Source organism: Crocodylus porosus, unplaced genomic scaffold (genome assembly GCF_001723895.1).
Source record: "Crocodylus porosus isolate Cpor-Errol unplaced genomic scaffold, CroPor_comp1, whole genome shotgun sequence".
Lineage (NCBI taxonomy): Eukaryota > Metazoa > Chordata > Crocodylia > Crocodylidae > Crocodylus > Crocodylus porosus.
This window is the reverse complement of record NW_017728910.1, coordinates 18,071,472-18,087,030: the sequence shown is the minus strand read 5'-3', so window position 1 is coordinate 18,087,030 and position 15,559 is coordinate 18,071,472. Positions and strand designations below refer to the sequence as shown.

The 15,559-nt window shown below is 44.4% G+C and overlaps 1 protein-coding gene across 2 annotated transcripts in view; it reads left to right on the top strand.

The window, feature by feature from the left end:
• TBL1XR1 (transducin beta like 1 X-linked receptor 1) overlaps window positions 1–15,559 on the top strand; it is a 176,688-nt gene that overhangs the window by 114,466 nt on the left and 46,663 nt on the right. Inside the window, exon 3 of one of the 2 annotated variants that reach the window (XM_019532748.1) lies at window positions 304–371. The exons of the other annotated variant lie outside the window; for it this stretch is intronic. The gene's annotated coding sequence lies outside the window, so the exon portion shown is untranslated. The remainder of the gene's footprint in view (window positions 1–303; window positions 372–15,559) is intronic. 2 annotated transcript variants of the gene reach the window in all.

Sequence of the window (15,559 nt, the reverse complement as noted above, 5' to 3'; positions counted from 1 at the left end):
AAAACCAAAAACCCAACAAAAAACCCAGACCAAACCAAAACAGAACAAAAGGAGTGAGGCAAAAATAGAGTTCAACTTTACTTGGGATGTCTGTTTAATAAAAACAACCAACCTACCCCCTTAAACAAGTTATAGCCATTTGTGAGACATTTTGTTGTGCTGTCAGTTGGAAACTGTGATTGTTGCTTTAATAGTTTCAATAACAAGCCTAGTAGGAGAAAAATAGCTGCATCTTATACCTTTTCCATATTTTTTTTAAAGCTAGTATTGACAGAAAGTATCATAATATGGTTTGTGTTACAGGTGGTGTAATACCAAGGGCTGTACTGCTGCCACATCTCAATTTTGTGGGGTTTCAGAGAGTAGTTCTGGTAAGGACACTCAATGATTTATATATATATGTTGTTTTTTTTAAATAGAGGAGACCTAATATTTTGGTATATATTAGCATCAGACATTATATGCATTCATTTTATTGGTTAGGCATCAATCTTAGCAGGCCGCTGAGTTTTTATGTTGTGTATTATTTTATTTGAAAGTCTTTAACAGCTCCTTTGGAGCTGTTATTTTCTAATGCATAAATCCATAGTCGGCTCCTTGAGAGCTGTTATGATATAACACGTTAAACCACAATATGGAAATGTTACATTAAATAGACCTTTGACAAAACAACTTGGAACAACTGTATTGTCTTCTAGAAGTACAGAGTCATTGTCATCTTCATATGGGTCAGCTTTCTTTTAAAAGTTACATGCAAAAGTTGCTTCACTTCAGTTGTATCATGTAAATGCTAAAGCCTTGTCTGGTTAAAAAAAAATTATAATGTACAATATAGTGGGCGTATATACTCACACACATTGTGGTTTTACCAGGTCCCTTTTTTCCCTAGGTTTAATGTTTAATGATGTTTCTGCAGCAATGTTTTGATTTTTTTTTTTTAATATATACATTTATGGTCTCACCTCTTGTATTTTCCTTTAACATGCTTCTCTTTTCTTTAGTCTGCTCTCTGTTTCATGACCAGAACTATAAGGAAAATAGATTCACTTAAAAAAAAAAAAAGGGAAAATTTGTTCTGAACATTATACCACCAGCAATGCTCATGTATTGTGTTAGAGCACAATCATGTGCTTGTTCTTTCAGCAGTAGGCAACTGATACTGTACTTGTATCTGTGGAATTTTTAATATATGCTGTAATTTAACAAATGTCTGGTGGGTGTAGCAGATGTCTTTTCCCCACAATTCATTACAGTTTATAGTAAGTCTTGAGTGTGCAGAACCGTACATATATAGAGAGAGGACGCTCAGAGTCAAGGGTGTTTATTTTAACTATGCATCGCAAGCAGAGAGAGCCACCGAATAATGAATCTTAGACTCAGAATAATACAAGAACTGCTGTTTTCTGGGTCAGGCCACCTAGCCCAGTTACTGTGTCTCGCACAGTGGATGTTGAGAGGGAGACTGAACAGGATATGTTCCCAATTTTTCACGCTCTGCTCCTCTCCCATTAGTTTCCATTTCATGGTCTCTATCCCATAAGGTTCTCCGGTTGTTGTGGCCCCGATCTAGTCAAACGCTTAAGTTAGAGGGAACAGTGATGCACTTAAACTTTCTTTGCAGAACAGTATAGGTTGTTTAAGATTTTCAAAAAGGCCACATTTGTTCATCATGAAAAAAACAAAAATGCTGGCATCCTTTGGCTTGGAGATGGTGCTTGATGGCCCCAAGGAGTGCAGAGGCCCGTAGATTAAAGAGAAAGATGTACATGTACATGTGTATAGGGAAGTGTGAAGATGGAAGCAGTTGACCCTGTGGGCCTGGCATGGGATTAGCCTTTCAAAAATTTAGACAAGGAAGTGGTAGCGGTGTCTGTTTTTTAGCTCACCCAATAAAAGATACGTGTGTGCACAGTGCGTGTAGAGAAAGGCATCCTTTGCATTTGTATAAAGACAAGTAGAATATTGAATCCATGATTATTGTCAATCAGCTAGGGAAGTCTGAAAAATCTAAACACATCTGGTATATAAACTAACTGCAAGTAAAGAAACCAAGATATTAGGATCTCACTGGAATCCTAGCAGTCCTGTCTCAAGGATGTTGAATGAATAAATAGTTTAAGTATTCTGGACAGCATTGATTTAGTGCACAATGAAATCTAGAGAAGTCAGCCAGCTTTTTCTTGTGTTAACTTATTTTCCCAACCCATATTTTTATGAAAAAGGTGTTGTTGTTAGAAGTGTGGGGTTTGCAGTTTTCTTTTTGGGAACTGTGATTCAGATGTTTGAGGTACGCTTACCTTATGCAGTAGTGGACATGGGCGATATTTGAAAAGCCCCCTCCCTGTCATTTGGCAGCCTTGGATAAGAAGAAGCTTTTACGACTAAACTAACAGAGGTAGTTACTGCAATTACAAAGTTCCCCAAAAGATAGCGAGAATCATTTGTGGGGCGATTTGGAGGCATCTTCACCACAGCTGCCTATAAAATAGCTAGTGTGCACTCCAGCATATTTCCATCACTGCGGCTGTTTAGCTTTACTAAGCACAAATATTTTCTCTTCACAGTAAATTTTCAAAAGGGGAAACTGTATTAATGTTTCTAATTGCATCCTAGCACCGTGCACCCTTTTCTGTAAACATGTAATTTGGTTATTTTACGGTTAGTTTGGGGAAACTGTTTAATTCAAAAGAATGTATTTTTATTTCTTCTTTGTAAATAATTCTTATCATGCTGATGAATGATCATCAGGTTCTGAATAATGATGTTCTTCAACTGGGATTAACTAAGCAATTTGCCAAGAACAAGAGCAGACAGCAATATCCTGAACTGGAAGGAAGAAGAAACGGCACCCTGCTTTTCAGCATCTTGTCCTCCATGATTTTTTTTTTTTAAAATTTTTTTTAAGCTGATTACTACTAATAGAACCTTTTATACACCCCCTTCCCTTTTTGTGCATGCAGAGCTGCTGATTTTTTTTATTTTTTTTTTAATTTTAAAAAAGCGCCTGTTTCTGTATGCACATGTGCAGGCAAAAATGTGGTGGTATGCTAGATGTGAACGTATCAAAAATGCCACATTGCTCACAAGTCCCCAACAAACCCTAACATCACACAAATGACATCATGATGATTTATGAATATCCTTCATAGATTCATAGACACTAGGGCTAGAAGGGACCTCAGAAGATCATCGAGTCCAGCCCCCTGCCCCAGGGGTAGGAAGTCAGCTGGGGTCATAGGATCCCAGCAAGATAAGCATCCAGATGTCTCTTGAAGGCATTCAAAGTAGGTGCTTGAACCACCTCCGATGGCAGTCTATTCTAAACCTTGGGGGCTAGGACAGTAAAGAAGTTACTCCTTATGTCCAGCCTGAAACGGTCACGGAGGAGATTGTGACCGTTCGACCTTGTCATCCCTTGGGGCGCTCCGGTGAACAAATGTTCCCCCGGTGCATTTAAAAGAAAAAGTGAGAAATGTCTAAAAGTTTTGGTGGCTTTAAAAAACCTCGTCAGAATTATTTAGTACGCAAGCAAGCAGCCAGGTTCTTTTCATAGTCAAAAGCCATCTTTATAGGTTTTAGAGGGAAAGAGGAATTTTTGATTTTGTATAAAATTAGCCTTAGAACAGTCACTGAAACATGTATACGCAGTCTCCATACACTATTACTGCATGCATATGTTAGCACATGAGGAAGTGACATAATGTTGAAAGCTTGTAGAGCCACCTGGTAAATTCCACTATTTTTGCCCAAGTCTCCTATACACTGCCCACAAAGCCATTTCCTGGCTTTCGCAGAGTTTAGGTGCATGCGTTGTAGTTGGTCTTGGATGGGGGACGAAAAGAAGGTGATTGGGTTATGAGAATAGTATAAGTCATGGAGAGACATAATTACACTGCAGCAGTCTTTGAAAAAAGAAAATAAAATAACCTCCAAACCCTGCCAATCCTGCCTACATCCCTGCTGAATTTATCATCTGTGCAACTCAACCTTGTATAGTTCTGTCTCCCAACCCCTAGTGGCAGCTGTAACATCTGCTGTGCAGGTAGTTCGATTGCTTCTCCTGATTTCTTACTGCTTCCCCTGTTAGTTCCCGAACAGGAAAAATAGAGTCTAAGAAGACAGAGAGGATGCCGGGGCAGGTAGGGGGAAAGCAAGGGGAAGGGATGTAGAGAGCATTCAGCCCCACAAACTGTCAGGCCCCCCCCCCCCCGACCCTTTTTTGCTTTTATACTTCTGATAGCAGGGCCTTGCATTTGGATCTGCCCTCACCAATTGTAAATCCCTGCTTGCAGTACTCATCATGTAACTGCCTCAGGAATCTTAATCCCAGCTGTGCCAGAAATTACTACTACTGACTCCCAGCCATAGGCTTCTTTCACCTCCAAAAACTACTGCTGCCAGTTTCCTGCCCCAAGTACCTGCCTCCTCCAAAGTTATCTGTGCCAGCGTGCTCCCCACACACTCTCATGCCCTTGGAATTAACACTACTTGCAAATCTCATCCTGTGTCTAGACTCCTTCCTAACCCCTGATCTTCACATAGCTAGCTCCCCCAGAAGTTTTTGATGCATGTGAGATGTCTTCTATTTTATGCTGTTTTTACCAAAAGCAATTGCATGATAAATTGCACCAAGAGGAAGGAATACCAAATAGGTATCACCAGTGGAATCATAAGAGTAGGTACGAAAAGGCTAGATTGGTTCTTGCCTCATTTTTTTACAAAAGATGTAAATGTAAAATAGGACACAAATGAAATTGGGACTGAAAATAAATTGTGGAACTAGCCAAATTATGTGTGCTGTTTTACCTGCGACTACAGTGCCCGTGGGCTATCCAGGCCTGAGAAAAAGGGTTAAGATCACTGGCAATCAACTACTGCCACATTTTCTGTTTGATAAACGGCTACAAGACTTTTCGCGTTTAATGGAGGAAGGCATGCTTGGAATCCTACCTTGCCAAAAACGTGCTACTCATCATACGCTGTTTATTTCTCAGAGCAACCATTAAGGGTTTTTATATTTAAAAAATAAAAAAAAAAAAAAAAAAAGAAAGAAAAATTTGGGACTTGACCATTAGAGATTTTGCTCTGTTTTTTGTTTGTTTCTTCGTTTTCAAAGTAGTAGCCCTGACTGCTGCTATAGATAATATGAATTTACTGAATTTGTGGTTTATTACTGTTGCTGTGTTGTTTGGTCCTTAATTTTTCAAATTGTATTTTTACCTATGGTAGTTTATATCCCAGGGGCGTGCAAAATCCAGCCAGTGTGACAGATTCAGCCCACCGACTGACTGGATCCGGCCTGTAGCGGCCCGCACAGCGCTCCAGGTGGGACGGAGTTTCACTCACTCCTGCCGGGGCAGCTGGCACCACACTTCCACCTGGGCCCAGCCTGGCCCTGGGCCTGGCCCTTGCCAGCATGCAGCCTCCATCAGAGCTGTTCCTGGTTTGGCTGCAGGCAGCGGGGTGCTGCTTTGCTCCCTTCACCTCCAGCTGCAGTGGCTCCTCCTCCTCCTGCTGCAGTGGGGGAAGAGTTTCAGTTGGGCATCTCCTGTCCCGGCAGGCAGGGGTTTGGCTCCAGTTCTCGGCTGCCTTCCATCCACTTGGCCTGCTCAAAGCTATGAGCAGCCACCTGAGGGTGGGAGTAGCAGATGGAAGGCAACCAGGAGCTGGAGCCCTGCATGCTGGGGCAGGAGCCACCCACCTGAAGCTTCCCCCCTCCACCCACCTAGAGTGGTGCAGCAGGGGCAGGAGGAGGAGCCCCCACTAGAGATGAGGGTAGCAGAACAGCCCTGCCAGCCCAGGCCCTAGCCAGTGCCTGCAGCTTCCAGCAGGGCTGTTCCCAGTGCAGCTGCAGCCAGTTGTGTGCCGCTCTGCTCCCCTCGCCTCCAGTGGCAGCTGCTCCTGCTCCTGCCCCTGCTGCGCTGGTCTGGGCGGCCGGAAGAAAGCTTCAGCCAGGTAGATCCTGCCCCAGTGAACGGGGCTCTGACTCCAGCTCCCAGCCACCTTCCACCCATTCCACCTGCCCACAGATGGCTGCTCATTGTACCAGGCAGGCATAGCAGGTGGAAGGTAGCCAGAGCCCCGCATACTGAGGCAGGAGATATCCAGCTGAAGCTCTCAAGTCCACCCCCTTCTCCTCTCCCCTCTGCTCAGAGCAGCGCATCAGGGGCAGAAGGAGGAGCTGCTGCTGGAGGTGAGGTGAGGGGAGCAGAGCAGCACCCGGCTGGATGCAGCCGCACTGGGAACAGCCCTGCTGGAAACTGCGCTAGCTGGGGCCAGGCTGGTGGACATAGGCGGAAGCACTGCACTGACTATCCCGGGCAGGAGTGGGTGGAGGCAGCTGCAGACCACCCCACCTGGGCGAGCTCTGCTGTGCACGTGCCCTCCCCTTCCTCAGCTGGCTCCCATGACCTAGTGCCCAGGCAGTCCCCATCATATGCACACATCCCCCTCCCTCCCCCACCCCACCCCACTCATACAGGGCAGGGGCATGCCGGGAGCGGATTGTGGGTTGGCCTGGGCCCTGACTCTGAGTTGTCACTGTCCTGCAACCTGGCCCTGTGATCCTAGCCTCAGTTGCCCATCCTACTTCCAAATACTGCTTCTGGCTGCCTGCAGCCCCATAGCAAGATTTGGTGAGTTTCGGGGTGGGGAATGGAGTCAACCAGGCCTGCAACAGCTCATCAAAACTCCATGTGTGGCCCTCGGGCCCAAATAACTGTCCACCTCTGTTGCACTGTTATACTGTTTTACCTTTTAAATAATGAAAGATTGTTGAACTAAGGTGGGAAAAGTTAAGAAGCAAGAGAACTTAAATGACTTGGACACCCAGACCAAGTGATGCTGAAGTTAAATCTGGGAATCCTGAAGCATGCGTGCTTGTTTTTAATTCTGTCTCTCTAACCTTCCTTCCCTTTGATTGTAAAGTTTGAGCAATATTTTTTAAAGTGATCATATTTTCTCCTCCCCTCCCTTTTGGGATAAGATGCAGTTTTAATTATTTCTTCTTGCTTAATCAGCCTTTCATTAAAAATACAGCGGGCCAAAGTTGTGTTGTACAAGACTTGTTTCCTTTGATCATATTTGCTTTGGTAACAGGCTTGTTTCCTTTAGGCTCCAATCCTGCAGTTTGATCTGCCTTCAGAGAGCCCCACTGATGCTTGGGGCAGGTGTAAAGACATGCCTGTATGTCTCCAAACTCAGGGCCAGGGCTTTTGTTTGCAGAGTTCTTAGCATAACTGCCACATTCCAGTATTCAGGGGTTTCAGTTGGAAACGGAGAGGAAACCTAGCTCCAGATGGTGTTTGTGGTGTGGGTGACTGGGAAAAGTGTAGCTCGTTTTTCAGAGGTAACAGACCAGCAAGGCAAAAGTGGCAGAAACTCTTCTTTAAATTCCCGAGTGGGTCTACTTTTGTATTTACCTTTCACTGCATGAGCATGCTTCCACTTTTTATTTTCATTTTTGTGAATGTCTATCCTGACTTTTAGCCACCCGGACACTCGCCATTGGCTCACCTAAGATTACTTCAAGGCTGTGAAAATTTGTAAGTATAGGATGTAAAGCTAGGTCCTTAACTGGAGGGCAAAGCTCTCTTGAAGCTTTCCCTCCAGACCTCATTTATGCATACTGTCATTGATATGAACTAGCAAATAACAGTCAGTCATGGATTACTTGTCTTAACTCTCTTAGGTAAACACCTTGGGGCCTGAAGCAAACTTGTCAGATAGCTTAAGTTTAATTTATTCTAGGCTTTATAATTTGCTTTACGGCGATAGAGAGCTTTGAGCAGTCAGTGTGATGAATGCTGGCACATATTTTCATTACTAAATGCCACAGTCCAAATGTAGTATGCATTCTCAGTGTGTTTAATATCTAGGTTAATGTGGAAAAGCAAGTCTAAAGTACAGTGTATCTGTCATTAATATTCATAAGCACTAATCTGCATGTTTGACATCAGTCCAAGACTCATGGGTAATACTGCCCTTCACACTAATAGGTGAAGGCCATTATAAAAACATATTTGGTGTCATCTCAGTACCCTTAACTCACTTTATTTCCACTGGCCAAAGGACAAATTGCTAGCTGTTTCTCCATCCTAATACAGTAAATGGTATCTGGCCTCCTCTTGAATAAGTGGCAGTTTCTGATGTAGCAGTGCTCAATTAATGGTCATTAAGACTGGAGATTATATTTCTCCCTTGCTAAAAGTTTATATTTTCAGGAGTAAGAACCTAATAAATTGTAGTTGAAAGACATCCTCTGTGCCCTGTGAGAGTCTGTTTTTTCATTATTGTATTTTCTCACGGGGTTTTCCATTTCACCCTTCGTTTTTCAGAGACAGTGGACTCACAGTAGTTAGTATTCAACAGAACATCTGCCTCAGGAAAAAACTGGCAGCCTTCATGCACTCACAAAAGAATTCTGAAAAATTATTTGTTATCCCCAAACTAGATGCTGCCAGAGCGGATAATTCCAAACCCCCTTTTCTCATGAGAACAGCACATGAGAGCAAGCTTAATAATGAGAAAGCAAGTCAGTTTTATTTGCATATAGAATATATCAAACCCTCTCCACGTGCATGGTGAACAGCACAACTAGTTACTGCCTCTTTTTTTTCCTCCCCTTCCCAATCAAATTGCCTGTTTGTATCCCGACTGCCAATGTTGTGTGCTGTGCTTGTCAGTCCAGGAGGTTTTCTTAAGTGGCTTAACAATTAGGAAAAGCAAACATGCACGTTACTGCACGAACCTTCCCACTCAAGAGTGGTCAGAGAAGACCCATAACTATTCTGCTTTCCTCTCTTTCTACTAAACTGTCTGGCTTGTTCATATAATTAATTTATGTTTTTGTTTAGTTTTATCTAAATGGTTATAAATATAATAGGTAGGGACCTACTTACTTTGCGGTTTCATGGTTTTCCCGCAAAGCCAACAACAATAACAAAAAACTTAATAAAAAATAAAATGCTGGCTCCTCAATGGGAGCCACCAGTTCTCGCTGCCGGGAGGGGAAGGCGCTGATTGGTAGGGTGGCACACAGAGCAGCAGACGAGATGGCTGCTGCCCCTTGTCCCTCCTCTGCCGTGGGACCTCTTCGCCAACCAGCACTGAGAGGTTAGCCACACAAAGGGTAGCCAGCAAGCAAGATGGTGGCCACCCCCTTGTATCCCCCCCTCTGCCTGGGGCTTCTCTGCCAATCCACGCCAAGGGGCAGGGCCACCACAATGGCCATGGAATAAAAACTTTAGGCTTTCATCCACCCACAAAAATTCGTGACCTCCCCTTGCGATTTAGGTAGACCACTAGTAATACATTAGTTTAACCTTCATGTGAAAAGAAAATGTGCCTTCTGTGTGGGCACTTCAGACGTTCGGATAGTCCAGATAAGGGCAGTCCGTCTTTGCAGCTTTTGCACCGAGAGCAAAACAAACGGGCTTCAAGGTAACTGTAGCAGGAGGTCATATCCACTCATCCTTCTAAGTCTAAGGGCCCAGGGTAATTGGATCCAGTATCTTCAGTCGCTGTCTAACAAACAAGGAAGGAATGGATCTGGGAAAAAGAAAAGGGTTTTTATGTGTTTTCTTTTTTTAAAGGTATTTTGAGATATTAACACCACCAGCAACTTCTCTCTTTAAGCAAGCAAGCAAGGAGCACTCTGAGCCAAGTCAACCCAAGCCAAGATACTCTGTAGCAGAGGTTTTTAAGAAACCTAGGTATACTTAATAGAGTTCATTGACACGGAGGAGAGACTAGTGCTGTCAGAGCACTCAAGTCAGAGTCTGCCCATGCAGATGGATCCCATGGGACTCAGAGCCACCTATTAAAGCTGTATGATCTGGCCTGTGGATTGCTGGCCTGGCCCCAGGCCCATGGGCTGGATCTGGCACCATGCAGGCTACAGGCAGCATTGGGGATCAGTCTGGGGTGCCACATGCAGCCTGCTTCCCAGACCCACTCGGCTGCATGCAGTGCTGGGTTCAGCCCGCTCACCATGGGAAGCAGATATCCTGGGGCTGGCCAGGTCAGCACATGATGTGGGACTGGCATAACTATGTGCACTGCACACAGCATGGGAAGCCAGCACAGGGCATGTGTTCCATGTGGTGCCCTGCTGGACCCAGAGCCAGCACGCAGAGCTGGTCAGCAGGGCATGTGCGGCTAAGCCAGCCCTGCATATCCCATGCTGGACTGGCTGACCCTGCATCTTACTGTGCAGTGGCCTCTGGAGCTGGCTAATGGGTTGAGTCTGGGAAACTGCACGAGGCCTGTGCACAGGACACACTGTGCCACCTGCAGCGCTGGATCCAGCCTGTGTCTCATGGGCAGCATATGCCCTGTGCTGGCCCTGATGGTTGGTATGTGCGGCATGCAGACAGAACCCAGCACCTGTGGGTGCTCTGCAGGGCGTTGGTCTCAGTCTGGCCTTCTGACCTGCTCAGGTATGCTTCTTTGGCCCATGAGTCCTACACCTCTGATCTGCATGGTAGATAACTTGTAACAGGTGGACAAGAGAGACAAATCAGGTGTGGTGGGCATAGCAGCATAAGGCAACAGTATAGTGATCAACATTTTAGGAAAGGAAAAATCACAGCTTTCTAGATGAACCTTCCAGGTCAGTTGTTAATGAATTCACCCTTGTAATGGAAGAGGAATGGTAAAGTTTGTTGAATAGAGAGAATCAATAAAGCATCAATGAAAAAAGCAGGGTGTGAAGAGCTGAGAACAAAATAAGTTGTTGATGGTGATGATGGTCAGAGAACAGAACTCAACAGTGGAGTGTATGGTAAGAGCTAGGGTTAATGAGTGGGAGACTTTGTGGTCTCAAGAAGATGATTAACATTGGTGGAACATTAGCATAAAGATGAAGTCGCTGAGAAGGTTTGGACATTATGATGGGGGGAACAGAGCTCAGAATAAAAAATGAGAAGTTGGCAACAAAAGGTGAAGAAAGAGAAAAATCTATAAAGAGCAGAAAAGGAAGAGCAAGAGTGGAAAGGAGACCTGGAAGCAGCAGGAGCAGGAAAAGAGTCGAGCATACCCACCACAGAAGATGGAAGGGTGACTGTGATGTTTGGAGATGGAGAAAGTATTCAGAGTTGACTAGCTTTGGTAAGTGGTTAGACAGTGGATTTGTACGGGATGATTTGGATAGGGATGATCCTGCCTCAGGCAGGGGGTTGGACTAGATGTCTTCTCAAGGTCCCTGCCAGCCCTACTTCTTTATGACTCCATGATTCTCTGTGGTCCCAGAGGTGCTTCTGTGTGAAGAACAAGGTGGTATGATGAATAGGGAGGTGACTTCTCTAAGTAGCCAGGCCCCAGTATGATATAGTTAGACTGAACCAGTATTTCCCAAGCTTTTGATACCTGAAGCACCCTTTTCTTTTGGATTAAAAGTACAATTCACTCTTATACCTATTAAAGTGTGTGTGTGTAATATATATATATATTTTGAAACATAGCATATTCCATTTCCCTACCAAAAGAAACCATAACAGTGCTGGCTGAGATGTACTGTTAGAAAAACATCAGGTACATCTTTCTGTTAAGCAAAGGATTAGTCCGTATACTAATAGTTCTCAACCTTTTAAGCCTCTATAACTTGTCTGAATTTCTTGGCATTCTAGTTGAAAATTACTGACACTTTTTTATTCTAAATCTGTGGGGGGGGGGGAGGTGTCTTGATGCCAAAAAAGTTGAGAATCATTGATCTACTTGGTGTCAGGTATCTATGTTGTAGCCATATTTGTCTGGAGGAAAAAGCAATCGGGGCTCATAATAGAGATGATATCTTTTATTAGATGACCAAGATTTTTGCAAAAAAAAGGCTTTAATTGCAACAGTGTTTATGCCCCAAAGCTTGCTTGCAATTCAGTAATTTTTTTTTTGCAAAAATCTTGTTAGTTTAATAAAAGAGATCATCTCTACTATGAGCCCTGATTGCTTGATCTACCTGGTGCCACTTATGGACAGTAAGGGCAGGGCCTCACCCTACCACGTCCTGCTTTTTCCACTGTCTGCCCCCTCCTAACTCCTGGTCTGTACCATATGGGGAAGGGCAGTTTCTGCTACTAAGATTGCTCCTGCACAGTTTCGCACACTGGCAACCACCCCTGCAGCCTGTCCTGCTGGCCCCTGCAGCATGGGAGTAGTGGAGGGGACAAGCAGGGTGCAAAGTGTGGATCTATCTGTGTGTCTGTCTGTCCACCCACCTGCAGGAGCTTGGGGGAAGCTAGCAAGGGGCTGAATGGAGATGGGGGAGGCAGCATGGCAGGCTCCACTAGAGTAGTTTCAGCAGATGCAGTACGCCACATTGGGTAAGAGAGCATTTACCCTACAGCACACTTCCATTGCTCTCGCAGCACGTTCGTATGCTACGGCACCCTTTGGGAATCACTGGACTAGACTGTGCCCTGCATGATCCTGTTCCTATGCAGCTGTGTCTTTTCTTCAGCCGTAAAGGCTAGAACAGACCACTAGCAAGTGCCTCCCCTCCAGACCTGGTGCAGCTGCATTAAATGATAAGCCGTGCCTCCTCTTCCTGCCTTTGCTCTGGCCTGCTCTGACTACTTCTCGAGCCTTACTCAGCCTTATCTTTCTGCTTTCTCTCATTTCTCTGGCTCCAATGTAGATCAGCAGATTCTGCCCTTTTTGAATGGGATTCTGGACTTTCAGTCCTGCTCTGGAGTGCTCACACTCAGCACCTTACAGGAGGGTATTTAAGTAAGGAAGGGCATGAAGCCAGAAAGTAGGGGGTTGGAGGAGGACAGACATGGTGATATGGAAGAACGAGGAGTGTAGAAATATGAAAGAATGAGGGGTGGATGGAAGCTTAGAACTGTGCAGATATCATTTGAAGGATGCAGGTTTTGTGTGGGTAGGAAGAAAGGTGGGTTTGGACAAGGGGAGAGAGCAGGTAAAGCAGGTGAGAACTGCTGGCAGGTGAGAGCAGTGGGGAAGAAGGAATAGAGTAGTCAGTGGGTTCTAGGAGTTGAATCAAACTGGTTCTTAAGTCAGCTCCATTACTTGGTTTCTTTCCCTTTTTTATATATAATCACTTTTGAAGATTGCAGTGCCAGTGTAGGACTTCAGAAGATTACTTCCCCAAAAAAGCAGTTATAAGGACTGCACGTACTGTATCATTACCATCATCTAGCAATATAGATTTACTAATAACCAATGGAGTCTGTGCCAGACTGATGGGTCATTAATTATGATTCAGTAATAGGATTTCCAAGATAAACAAATTTAAAACCTCAGCCAGTCAGAATCCAGTTAATTTTATCAAAGTCTAGTATAACTTGAAACATTTGTAATAGATTAATAGGAATTATTAGTTCAGACTCGGAACGAGTCTGTTCTCTAACCAATCAGTATGCAGGTGATCAACAGTAGCATAACAAGAAACTGTGTCATTCACAGTGCACCAGTATCCATCAGCTCCAAGGACTGATGTAGATGTAATCACTGTATCTAATAGAAATAAAGTCACTGTAATGGAACATTGTCACAGGATCAATGTCTCCTGTTTTGAAAATAAACCCCTCAGCTTTGCCTTTGCACTTATGTACCAGCGGGAGACCATATCATTCAATTCAATTGGCACAGTCCCTCAGAGCTCTGAATGATCTATTGTTGGAACATCAGTCGCAACGGGCTTGAAAAAAGAGAGTGATCTTGATCACCCTTGGAGGTCGCAATATGCAGTGGGTTTTTCTACAGGTGGAGAGAGGAATAAATTGTCTGAGAAACCCTTGGACAGTTCTGGAATACCAGCATTTTCAGTGCTAGGTTGTGTAATTTCTGCCTTTTGAATCGTAAATCACAAGGTGACTATACTCTCGCAGCTATCTTCAGTGTTGCAGTCTCACACAGAAAGGACACTTTTAAATGCTGATTCCTTCCGAGTTCAAACAGAAGTGCTAAGTAGCATGCATTTCACCTTCATTTTGTGTTTGGAAAGATTCACCCCAAGGTTGTCAGGAATCTGATATAAGATTTTTCATTCTGGGCCATCCACCAATCCTCCTTAGTAACGTTAGAGCCAGCCCTTTGAGCATCAGAAAAGTGCTTATTTGGCTCTTTTCTCTAAAGCCTTTTTAGGGGAGCAGTTTGAGCACTGAGAACAAGTTGCAGGCACTCTTCGGGCACATTTCTATCACCTACACGCTGAACCTAGTGTGGCAGACTGCTCCTGCTCTGCAAGTGTGGTATCGCAGAAGTGAGTCTTTCTAGTGCTGCTAAGGGTGGACCTAGACTGTTTTAGGACCATCTTGAGTGTGCCTCTCTACAGTGGCCTCGTTGGGTGGGGTATGCTTAGGATGGCCGTACGTCCTGGTTTAGCTAGGGCAGTCCCAGATTTCAGAGGCCAGGCCTGGCTGGCTGTTGAGAATTATAATTGGCATCCCAGAAACGCAGGGGAGCAAGGCAGAGTCTGACTGCGAGCTGGATGAATGTCCTCCGCGGATGTCCCGGATTTCCTTATGGTCAACCTAGGTTTGTTTCTTAGTCGCCTTCCTGGGCTTGCCCAAAGACACTGTAGGCCATCTCTTAGTTAATTTTTCACCAATGCACTGATCCAACGTAGCACTTAAGCACATGGACTTAAATGGCACCATGCACAGTCTAAGAAAGTGCTGTACTGGATGGGTTTTTAAAACAAGGTAGTGGACAGCACTAGTCCCAGGTCTTTCTCTTGTACCTGATACCTCTAATTTGTTCCTATTCTGTGTCTGCCTCCCAAGAATCCCTACTTTGAGCCTTGTCTAGGAAAGTACTTTAGTATGTCTGAAGTGATTTTGTGACAGGATCTGTATGTGCAGCTCTCAAGTTCTTTACAGTATTAATTTTAAAAAGGGTGTCCATGTCATAGCATAACTATATTGAGAGGAATATTCCTGTATTTGCTTAAGGATGAATTAGTAAGGCTGTTTAGTCCAAAAAAAATTTCTATCTTTTTCACAGCCAGTTCCACTAGGTAGGTATTAGTGTTTGGGGCAGAAAATGTAGATTTTCTCCATATGATTTGTACCAAGTATTTAACAGGGCTTCTTTTACGTGGAGCAGGCAGCATATGGCTCCCATCGCGGACTGGCCACAGCAGGTGCCGTGGGTGCTGGATCCAATGTGAGGGGCTTGATGGTCCTGGACTGATTCACCAGGGACCAGAGAATACGGCTCTGTGGGCTGGATCTTTGACACCCCAGCCTTAGCGTACAGACAGGTTATCCAAAAGGGATATGATTAACCTGTTAAATACTCGCATATTTTATTCCATTAGTTAACTTACAGCCAGACAGTTGGATCAGGTGCTAATTCATTGGACATGGGGGCATTGATTAATAAAGCTCTTAGACCTTGGGTACATTTGCTGGAATGCCCTTCCTTTCTTCCCTTCCCAGGTGTCTGATAGGTATCTTTTCTCACGGTATTTTTGGAAATATAAATGAAGCTGAAAACTCCCACTCGCTATTTCTTCTGTGCTAGTGAGTGCTCTGAGCAGGCAAAGTTTAGCCCTTAAGGTTAAAAGTGGCAGCTTCTGTTACTCTTGTAGTGGGGG